General features: G+C 36.7%; 1 long non-coding RNA gene across 2 annotated transcripts in view; it reads left to right on the forward strand.

The window, feature by feature from the left end:
- The window catches only part of LOC111925840 (uncharacterized), a 70,089-nt gene that overhangs the window by 52,113 nt on the left and 5,710 nt on the right, over nucleotides 1–12,266 (forward strand). For both annotated transcript variants that reach the window (XR_002862499.2, XR_015282891.1), the window contains exons 2-3: nucleotides 5,589–5,789; nucleotides 6,211–6,399. This is a non-coding gene — a long non-coding RNA (uncharacterized LOC111925840). The remainder of the gene's footprint in view (nucleotides 1–5,588; nucleotides 5,790–6,210; nucleotides 6,400–12,266) is intronic.

Below are 12,266 nucleotides of genomic sequence, written 5' to 3' on the forward strand. Positions count from 1 at the left end.
TGAACAGGAATTTTAGTAGGCAAGGGATAGAAAGTTTCAAGAGGTAGGGTTCAGTACTGGGTTCAGAGGCAGTACTGACCTACTTCTTTAGAAAATTAATCCTTATTAAGCTGTCATAATTACAGTCTCAAAAAAAATCAAAACTGATATTGTATGTACACCTCAGTGAAAAATGGAAGGAGTTTCTCCATATTAAACAAGTAAGGAACTTGTTAAAATAGCCTTCCCAAGGCCACACAGGTAATCTGAATAGGGACTTTCTCATGGCTCTTCTGCTTTTTACTGTTCACAAAAAGTGTATTTGAATCAGGAGCTGAGGGGTTTTTTTGTAAATCATACCTATGGCCTAGCCTAATGTGACTTTAGTGCATGTCTGCACTATGTACACTTGTGCTCAGTGTAAAAAAGGTGAAATCCTAAATAATGTAATTCATCAGAAAATGAGAGCTAAAGAAGTATTGTAGAGGAAAACTAGAAGTCTTGATTTTATTTTAAATGTTTCTCCATTTAATTACTCAAGAGAAAAATCAATTTAGACCATTCCACACTTCATTTGCTTTAGAGCATGTAATTTTAAATGCTTGGTTTTGTACTTTGTCTCACTTTTTTTATTACTTCTACTGGAAAAGTATAAAACATAAGTTACAAAAAATATGAAAATTACTTAAACTTACTTACATTGTTTGAAATTTTTCATGGGGAAAAAAAAAAAACAAACAACAAATGTGAAGTCTATTTTTCTCTTTTGTTATAAGTTTCCCAAACTTTATAGTAGGAAAAATGAAGAAAAGAGAAATTTCAAAATACTAGGAATAAAATTATCCATTTCTTGTTAGTAACACATGTTTTCAGAATTCCTCCACCAGTTATGAAACGCTTACAGCCCGCTGAAGGGACTCCATCCACTGTCTTATGCTTCAGAGGGCAGTTCGACGAACTTGTTGGTGGACATGCAACAACAGCATTTTGGAGTCAACTTAGAAAGTGTGACAACCCTCCCAGATTTCCCCCCTTTTGCTGAGTATGTTTTCCACTCCTGGTGACTGCTAGAACCTTTGAAGGACTCAGGCTAATCAGTTTAAAGAATAACACATGGTACTGATAATAGAAAACTGACAGGTTCAATGGTTGCCATTGACAGTGACTGACTGCAAAAGCAAATTTAACACAACATACAGATAAGCTCTGTTCACCAATGAGATAGGTGATCATTTATGGTGCATAAAGCTAGGTTCTTATTCAATAGCTGACCCTGTTAGGCTGGGAGAGACACCTGAGGCAGGGTGGATGTCAGGTTCAAGCTGTCAGCTAACCCCAGAAAGTATGATGGAGTTTTCCTTAACTCCTTCCCATTTCTAAATTACTTTTATATTATTTCTTTACATATAGGTGGAACCTGAGTCACTCTGGTCTTACATACTTTTCTTACTGATTGTTGTGAAATTCTCTCACTTTGATCATAAGATAGAGTCAAGAAAATATGGAATGCATGCTCAGGGAGGGGTGGTCGTACCTTGCAAGTGGATAACTTTGGGGTGGAGCTGTGTGTTAATATTTAAAATTTGATCAAAATGAACCAAGTTCACCTAAGAGCAGCAATTTCACCACAGTTGCTGGTTCAGCAGCAGGACATTTCCTATCTCCCTTGGCTGAGAGGTACTTTGTGGTTTACTGGCTACTTGGAAACATCGAGTTCCCCCTTTCAAGGATTACGATGGAGCCTGGCCGTGGTGTTTGTGCTCTGCTCCACCCTCCATCCCTCTCAGCAGGTGCTTAAAGTTGCAGGCTGTGTTGTCTGGGGAATCATGGTGGAATGGAATTTGTGCACACCAATTGCATTCCATCCAGGAAGCAGCAACTGCACTTCACCGTATAACATCTGCACTGTTATAGCTTCTGCTAGAAAGTGAGTATAACTGCCCAGTTTTCTAAAATTTTACCCCCAGTCATCTTCTCACAACATGAGACCATCATAATATTAGACACGGTACAGATACATGGAAATAAAATTCTTCCTCTCAGAGCACAATCCTAATATTCTGCTTCATCTTAGCCTAGCAAATGTGCTGAATATGTGTCTCCCAAGATACATTTGTACACAGAAAATAACTCATTTATCTGTAGAAACAAATAAATTATTCTGCCAAAATGACCAATGAAAAGAAAGCCGGGAAAAAAGAAATCAAAACAAGAAGTGGTCCCAGATTTCAAACACTTTTGAATTCCAAAATAGACCAATGAACATAATGTAAAAGCACACACCATCTGTGAAATACGTATTTCCTACAGGCTGATTGATGTAGAGAGTGGATAGTTGGTTCCAGACCATGTGTGAGTGAGTGGCAGATTTTGTTCTCTACAAAATATTTAACAAAACCCACACTGACATTTTATAGCATTATCATGTCAGCACATGACATTAAGAATAAAGATTAAAAAACATTTAAGGCATTTAACTGACTTAATTTCAGCAAATGACCTTTGCTGACATTACTTAAATGCTGTTTTGCAGTGAAAACAAAAAATTAGGTTCAATTGTTCACAGCCTGTCAGCATTTTAAATTACTTCAGGAAAAAATCTGATTTTTCAGAAAACTGGCACCTTTCCCAAAGGCCTGGATAGGGAGCTCTTAAACAACCTCAGGCAGTGAAGGAGCTAAAGGAGATGATGATAATGTTTTGGGAACACCTTTACCAGAAAGATTTTTCTCCACAGGCTGACTGATCTGCTGTCCTCTAGCTAAGCTAAAACTTTGACTGATCTGCTGTCCTCTAGCTAAGCTGAAACTTCAACATGCTGCTACATTTTTTTGATAGAGACCTAACTGTATCTCCAGTTTTTCTTTCAATTATTTTTGGTCTAATACCAACACCTGACATTTCCAGGTGTTTGTCTTGAACCGTATAAAAACAACAGAGTCAAACTTTTGAATTTCTCCTCCAGTATCCTACTGGAAAGAACAATTATTTCCATGTTCTTACAAGGAATGTCCCTCATAGCATAACTATTTTTCCTTATATTTGCATGTTCTTATGTTTGCATGAACAAGAAACCATCAAGAATAAACACCAATCCAATTTCTCCTGGCATCCTTCTGCTCCTTTCACTTCTGGCCAATCAAACTTGAAAGAGCCCTTTTAGAAGTTCATACATCTTCATTTTCTTATCACAAATAATTAAAATGTGTTTTTCAGCTTTAAGTCCTATATGTTTACCTTTCAGACTTTAGGATTTCTGTGCCTTAAGTCTCATTGACAACTAGTATTTTCTAAACTTGAATATCTCTGTGTGCAAGGATCAACCAACTCGACATCAACTTGCACTTCTAATACCTGCACAGGTCATTACACATCCTATTTAATCCCTAATGACAATGATTTATGTGCATGAACTTTGTTTTCATTCTCCTTGTCCATCTCCATAAACAGTTCTGTCTTGCTAGAGAACTGCCTGCTTCAGTAAAATTTTCTCATATAAAACTAAAGAGAATTTATCATATTATTAAAAAAAAGGGATTTGGGCATGCAGAAGGACATAACTTTTCCAATGAAAATTGAATATGATCAAAAACACAAAATCATCTTTTGCTAGGTACAAAACCAGTTTTCAGCTAAAGCATGTTTCCAGCTAAACTGGTTTCCAGCTGAAGCATGGAAGGTCTAACACACCATCATAACTTTAAAGGGGTTTATTAAGGCTTATTTCTCAATTTTCTTTAAAATTTAAGGTAGAAACTAGAATCTGTTAATTTAAAAATAAATAATTTCACTATGAGCCCTTATTTTTAGTTTAAATGAGAGCCCTGTTCTGTGGATGCATATCAGCAAAACAGAAGTCTCTTTGTACTGACAGCAACTAGATGAAAATGCAGAGGGCTGGTTCCTGATGTTTGTCCTCTTTAGGTTTGTTAAATGCTGCACAGCAGCTCAGCATTAATAGCTGTGCTGCCTGGTAGCTTTGTCTTTGTTAAGCTCAAGTTAATGTTAAATGTAGTAATTTTTCAAGTCCATGGCAATTTGAAGTGGGAGCTAGTACCAGGACATGCATCCTCTTTTGAAACCTGTATGGGATCTCTCTCTGCCTACTGTGCCTAATTTCAAAGCCCAATGCAATCATTAGGAAAAGAGGGTTGTTTTCTCTCTTGTCTGTGTGCTCTAATTCACACCAATGTCATCAAAAACCTCTCATGATTCTTGCATAAATTGATCCTGTGTAGCCCTGACTGACATTCAGACCCCACAAAGTTGTATTTTTTCAAAGTTTAAAACCTTTATGACAAATCAAATCACCTGGGACACATTTGGACCCATTATAATTCCACTGAAAATATTTCAATGAAATCAAATAAGAAACAAATTTTCCATAAGAAACAAATTTTTAACCGAGCAGTGCCTTTGTCTAGCAGTTAGTACAGCCCTGCTCACTCCAGTATTGTATAGGGTGAAATCTGCTTTTATCCACCAGCTGAAAAGAAAGAAGGAAAAGGAGGAAAGTAATTCCAGGCCTCACCTGGTGGTTGCTGCATAGGCAAAAGTATGTTATTTGAGAATTCTTCAGGTGGCTGACTTGGAAGATTTGCTGGATTTTCATGGACCTCATAGTTCTGTACAGCCTTCACTAAGATATATCCTGGAATCCATCTTGCTGTTCCATTTATCTTCTTCTGCAATTTATGTTTTCATATTTTAGTGCAAACATCTCTTTATAATATATTTTTCTAATTCATCCCTTCCTTAAGCTTTTAATTGTAAAAGCTGTTACTTGGTACAGCTGCTCATCAGTTTTTGGTAGCAGAGACAAAAGTAAGGGGCTTTGTGGCCACTCCCTACCTGTGTTTGATAAGCAGTATACTTAGGTGCATTTCTGTATTTCAACTTCAAATTAGGATATTTCCAATTTTAAATACAGGATTTGGGCTTTACCTGTTACTAGAAGAAAGGTATTTTTATGGTAAAATAAATACTATCAAGTAGTGGTTTTGCACAACATTTTTTTAGAATATATTTTTATCAGATACTAAATATGCTGGTAGTCAAAAGCAGAGTAAGAAAGTGGCTGAGCAGAAAAGAGACTGCTCTTGAATCTCAGCACAGGCAGCTTCTACAGCTCCACTTCGTGGGACACCAGATGCTTTTGTAATATTAGAAAGCAATGATTTTATTTATGTTTTAATACCTCCTGTGAGCACACATTCCTGGGAGAAGAGAGAAAATGCAGCCTGGAAAGTACTCTAAAAAACCTTATACTGTCTGCCTAAAAAGGAAAAATATTTTTTGTCTGATTCCAGAATGTTTCCGAGTGGCTCTAAATTTTCGTTGTGGTTACTGTTGTGGTTATTATTACTAATTGTTTTGCATTTATTTATTATTATTATTGCTATTATTATTGTTGTTATTATTATTATTATTATTATTACACAAAAAATTATGTCTGAAAATCTGTCATATTTAAGAACTGCATCTGTTATAAAGACTGTTATAATAAAACCCTGGAGTTTCTTCAGATGGCTGTGTAGTGAGTTTTAGGGGTTACAATGTGACAAATGCCATTAACTTCATTTGACTGCTTCTTTCACCTCCCTCTGCAGGTCTGATTAGACAGGATTTCAGTGGGAATTTCTCTGGAGCTGGAATACTGAAGTCATGCTGACTTTTTGTGCAAAGTGAAAATGGCACAGACTCCTAGACACATCCATTCACATACCAATGGATCCATGCAATATTTGCTCTTGTATTTGCTTTGAGAATGTCTCAGCAGCACAGATACTGCAGTTAGGTGCATGGCTTTGGTAAGTTGCACCTGCCTTTATGGCCTTAGAACATAATGGCCATTTTATTTCTTGTAATACATTTTCAGCTGGTGGGAAAGTACTTGCTTTGTTTGCATTGGGATCCTTCTATGGCAGCAGACTGTGTCTCTGCAGGAATACAGGGCCACTTTTTATTTACTGGTGCTAATGGGACCATATGACTTTTACTGTCAGGTGGAAAATGAGGTCACTGCCAGATGTGTGAAACAAAATTGCATTTTGTACTGAAATTCTTTTTCTCAGTGAACTCAAAGTAAGCCTGCAAAGACAAACGTTCCGGCTAGTAATGACAATCACACTTTTTAAATTAAAATAGAACATGTGTTTTATAAAGGAATTAAAGAAAATAAATGATAAAATGTGCCAAGTGCTGCAGCTAAATTAAAACTCTTTTTTCCAGGTGAAGCACTTTGATTTATTTCCCCAGACTACAAGGACTTTTTCACTGCCTTCTGCTATCAGCTAAGAAAAAGGAGCTTTTTATTTTCACAGTGGCACTCCAAGCTTTCTCAGATCTCTGAAATGAGTGATCCAGATGTTAAAGGACACAGCAGGACTCAATGGGGATTTGGAAAAGACTGGCAAATAGGTAAGGGCATAGCTTAAAGAGCAAGGATGAGTCTGTCTAAGTTTGAGAAGACTCACAAGTTCCTATAACTAGAAGAAACTTTGTCAGCCCCTGGATAACTTGTGAATGAGCCCTTTATTCAGATGAAAAACTCAGATATGGTGCAAGTACTGGAAGTAAATGTCTTATGGAAATCCTATTAAAATTTCTTTTCCTTTAGATAATTAATAAATGTTCAGCTTTTCCTTAATGTAATGTCTTTTTTCCAACTCAGATTATTTTACTGTGTCAATCAAAAGACTTTTCTAATCACATCTCAGCCCTTCACAAAATTCTGAGAAGTATTAATTATGGTCTATTAAAATGTAAAATGTAAATTAGAGCTAAAATACCAATCAGACGGATCATATGCATGATTTTTAACACACCTTGCACAAAACACTTTTAAATTTAGCAATTTAGCAATTAGCTAAATTTAGTTGATATTTCAGACTGAATTAATAACAAAGATCCCTCTTCCAACATGATTCATCAATATATGTAAAAATTCGGACACTCTCAATGAAATATTATAGCCTTTTATATTTCAGGTTTTTTCCTCCAGCTCTCCAAATGTATATATTCTTTCAAAAGTGTTTATATTGCTTGAAAATTGTACAGGAAAAAACATACATAGTTGCCTGATTTTCATTTTGCACAAACATATGCAGCATGTGTTCCAATTTGTATTCAAGTGTATCAGCTCATTCAAATGTGGGAGTTATAGCAATGGATAACAGAGAAATGTCATTCCAAATGCAGAAAAAAGGTCTCATGTCCAGCTGGTCGCAAAGTTATGCAGAGCATAAAAAACTCTGTTCTTCCTTTTTCTTTTATACCTGCCTCCAAAAAACCACAAACAGATCATTAGTTTATCTCCTTGCTGTTTCTCAGACCAGCTGAGTTTTCCCTCAAGACCATCTCTATGCTTTTTGGAGTTTACCTTGCAGCTTAATATTTTTTCATAGGAGGATCATGTCTATTAATTGCTTATTGGAATAAACACTCATAAAACACACTGCACAAGCAAGTCCAAATTCACAGGAAGTTAAATATATATCAAGTTACAGACTCAAGTGTAAAGGCGCAAGGGAAGAATATCCATGCCTCACCTCTTAAATCAAAAATTCTATAAACCAGTTTATAAAAATACATTCTCTATGTCTGTGTGCATGATATTCATGCATGATACTGTGTCATGTAACTTGTGAAAATTTTATGAATGATGAGCCAATTAGCTTGTCCAGGGAAATGGACATCAGTATTTTTCCCAGTGAACTGAAAAGTATTTTCTGTGAACTGCAGATGTATTTGTTTTTTCAAAATAGAAAATAATTTTATCTTTTTTAAATATTTAAGAAACATAGAAGTTATAAATGGCTATGCATGTCATAAATAAATGAATTTGTTGTTGGATATACATGTGACTAAAACACTCCCCCTCCTCAACAAGAGAGAAAGTGAGATGAAAAAGCTCCTTGGGGAGGTAAGGTCAGGAAGGTCATTAACTTTCCTACTACCAACACCTTGACAACTACACCAAATACAGGATGGGAGTATGGAACAGTGTGTGAGGGGACAGCCAAACCCCTCTGAGAGATCCTTTCCCTCAAACTGACAATGCTATGAGCAAACTCCAGGACAACCACTAATCACACTGAACAGTGGCTACATAATTAGAGACAGATTATTGAAAGTGTCTGAAAAGCAGTGACAGAAATGGGGACTTTCATAAGGTGTGCATAGAACAGAAAAGCCCTGATGGCACTGCCATCCCCCGAGACATCCCCATCCCTGGGCTGAGCTCAGCAGGGTGGGGTGCAGGAGCACCTGCACCTAGCAGTTGAGTTAAGAAAATTAGGAAATTAAGATTTTAACTAGAATAGGAACAATTTTAAAAAATCAAGGTGAAAGAAACATATGAAAATTTAAGGTAGGAGCAATATAGGTGGTTAATGATTGCTAGGTGCAGTTAGTTAAAAGCAAGGATGCATATATTTTGCTTGTAGAAAAAAATGTAAAGTAGTCAATGATTGCCAAAATGAAATGAATAGCCCAAGGAGATATATAATTCCACTTGTTTTAAGCTGTATTTGTAGAAGGAGACAAGGAGGATGGACTGTTGTGGAAAAGCAAGGAACCATGTCTACTCCTGCAAGCAAAGATCTGAACTGTGTCCAGGAGAACCAGGAGAGCAGCCAACAGAACACAGTCAAAAAGTTCAAGTCTGAGGAAAAGAAAGATTTCATTAAAAAGACCCCAGACCCATTTCAAAGGAAGAACTGAGCATGCCCAGAGTGGCAAGGAGCTCATTACCATACGAGACGAGAGCAGGTGGAGTCAGACAATGAATATGTATCGTGTCTAATCCTATGCATATGTGATACTTTGGGGAATAAACAGAGAATAAGGGCAGTGGGGGCCATGCACGCCTTTAGGAGATGACTCTGGCCTGTGGCCTGGCCATAATAAACATATGGGCAGGCCTCCCTCACTTTAAATAGTTACAGAGTCCTTTGTCCATGATTTTACTGCTTCACAGTGACCCACAGGAGGGGGAGTGCAGACTCCCCTGCTCAGCAGGCACACCTGGCACCTGTCCCTGGCACCACACGGGGCACCTGCAGCCACCTAGAGCGGGGGGAGGAGGTTGCCTGTGCTGCCAGAGAGTGCAAGAGTGCGTGGAACTGTAGAGGGGTATTGCCTATGGAAGGAAGTTTGGAAATCTGTTTTAAAGTCTTTCAAGCATCTGGGACTGTTGTGTCACCAATATTGATCCTGAATGTATAGTTCATTGATTTCCACTTCAGTGACTGCCAGTTAACTCTGTCATTAATAAATCAATAAACCTTTAATCCTTATTTGATTTAAACCACATGAGGTGAGTAGTTTTTCCCCCCATGCCACCTATGCTCTATCTCTACACTGATTCAGAGATCCACAGAGGAGGATACAGGACCATGCTTGTATCCATAAATAAATGAAAGTTCTTAGCTGTGAAATGGTCCAGCAGTGGCAAGGTTAAATATAGTAGAATATGAAGGAGATTATGAAACAGGAACAACTTATAGAAAACAACAACTATTAGAAAACAGAACTTATAACTCCATTGCTAGGGAGAGCAATTCGAGAAAATTTTACAGTATGTTTTGCAAACAGCAAGACTCCATATGTTTAGTAGTTATTATTTTTTCAGTTTATTGCAATACCACAATTTCCACCTGTTATTCACTGTTGATTTACAAAGGAGATAAAATGTTTGTGACTATTCTGGCTTCTGCAAGCACAGAATTTATTTCTCTTATAAGTTTTGAATGTCAGTATTTTGTTGCTGAGTGTGATTTCAAGCTGGCAAGCTTGGTTATCCAATGCTACATGGAGATGCAATGGTAACCAGCTCATAGAGCAGACAGGTTCAGCTGGAGAGAGGGTATTTACAGCAAAATCTTCAGTTTTCCCGGGGAAAAATAGATTTCTGCAACAGGGCACAGAGTCAGCTCAACAGAGACATTAGAGAAAAAAAAATCTGAGCCATGCTTCTCACTCAAAAATCAAATGTTTATGAAGAATTGTCTGAATATTTATCAGACAGAAGATTCTAAAAGCTGAGAAAGATGACTAAATTTTAGAAAATACTAAAAAGGATCAAAGTTCACATGGAAAACTTCTTCCCTGAATCATTCCTAATACAACAATCTTTCATGTGGACAAAGTTTTCCAGTGCTTCCAGAACACAGAAATAGATCTTTATTGACATCCCAGATACTAAATAAAGATTGTGGGGATACTGAATAGTTATTGAATAATTAGACCTTGTTTCTTAAAACATCCTTCATAAATGCAGTCTTTATTAAATGCAAAATAAACATTCAAACATGAGGGGCTTTTTAAACAGTAACATCCAACATTTCTACTAAGTAATTAATAAGAATATTTGCTTTTTTTTGGACACAGTCTGGTTTTGACAGTCATTCATAGGAAAAACTGTACATGTAATTAATTATTTTCTTTCCAGTTTTCTTCTGTGGCACTTCAATTCTAGATAAAAAACTATTTATTGCCTGATGTGCTGAAAAATCTCAGTTGTAAATGCCATCCTTCCTTACAATCCAAAATACTATAATTAATTAGTTAATATTACAGCAAGATAAAAAGGTTTAATATTCTGCTTATATTCAGATGTGAAAAGAGTTGGGCGTTTCATTATAGTTTGATTTGTAAAACCAAACAATTGGAAAATGCACAACTGCACAAAATTCTCTTGTAAAGGGGCTTCTAGAAGCAATTGTAATACTTCTGGCTAATGGCCAAGGTAAATAATGAGTTTCATTGAATTTTGACATCTGGATTCTACATAGTACCTCCTGCAGAGTGTGAATTGTAGAATTGCTGATGTATTCATACACATGAGAGATATTCATTGTTTCACCCCTCTATCTGAGATTTGTTTTCTGATTGAAATAGAAAAAAAAAAAAAAAGCAAAGGGAAAAAATTAAATTTCAAGGCCAAATTTATTGTTATTCTTTATAAGCATGGCAACTGCTGATGAATCTGGATATAGCTGCCACTGATAGAAAGCTGAATAAACTGCCATTGGAATTATGGCCAGTATTATCTGTGGCATGTCTGCAGGCTCTCTGGTAAATTCAGTACCAAAATGCTGCCAACTCATTCAGCACCTTTGTAGCAACAAAAAGGTGAAAATAAAGTGTCAGAATAAAAATGAAGTACTATGTCTAAAAAATTGATCCCTTTAAGACCAGATGACTGTTCTGCAGAAAGACTAAACTAGTTTAAGCCAACTTAATCTCACCTTACTCTTGGGCACAAGTTCTCAGTCCTTTCCTTGTGTCAGTACAAGCCTTTATGCAATCAGGCACGTGGCTACATCCTGCTGGGCCTACTGAAAGAAGTATTTTTCTGCATCAGATTTTAGCAGAATGAATTGCCTGGGTTGGCTGACTGGAAAGCTAATGTGAGTCATGCTGGCAGAAGTGCACAGCAGAAACACACCATGGAGAGCAGCTGAGAAATGTCCACTCCAAAATCCCAGCCAAGCAGATCAGCTGGAACCAAGTCTGCTTTTTAAATTGGCTCTGCTCTGAACTACGCAGGCTATCTTATCATCCATGTCACACAGCTCCTGTGATATTGTGATAAATAATATGAACAAGTAGAATAAATGTATTCTCCTCTGTCATGATCTGCATAAGAACTGAACAATATGTACTGCATAAAATAGGTCTGGGAAGACAAAGAGGTTATTTGTGTTGTAAAAACAATTGCTTTTGAAAAGAGTTGTTCATGCTAAAACAGCTAAAATTAGGAGAGGCCTTGTTAAGAAAGGAAGTTTGCAACAGTCTGAAATGTTGCATTTTTATTTTTTAGTGTCACTGACACCTGCATCTGCTTCTTAAGGAGCACACAGTGGAAAGACCTCTCCTTCACTGCCTCATTCAGTTCCTTGCCATTGCAGACACCTATGCTGCATAGTTACTTTAAGTGTTTATCAAGATCAAATTTTTCAAGAAATTTGTTACATTTGTTATCCCCGGTACTTCTACGAGGAGAGTTTGAACCCAGCTTTCAGTGATAACTAACAGTAGACAGAACAGCTGAATATCTTCACAGAGTTCTCAAGTATTATTTTTAAACACCAGAAAAAGAAACCTCATTTCCTCTTCCAAATCACAGTAAAGACTCTCATGCTGACATTCCTATTCTTCCCTAAAGTTTCTGTAGCTAAAAATGTCTCTTCTGTATTTCTGTTTCTTGAGCAACCTACCTTTTTTTCACAATTTCTTTTAGTTCTTCCAGAATCTCAACTTCAGTGATTTTTTTGAAAAAT

Source organism: Cyanistes caeruleus, chromosome 2 (assembly GCF_971803275.1).
Source record: "Cyanistes caeruleus chromosome 2, bCyaCae1.hap1.1, whole genome shotgun sequence".
NCBI lineage: Eukaryota > Metazoa > Chordata > Aves > Passeriformes > Paridae > Cyanistes > Cyanistes caeruleus.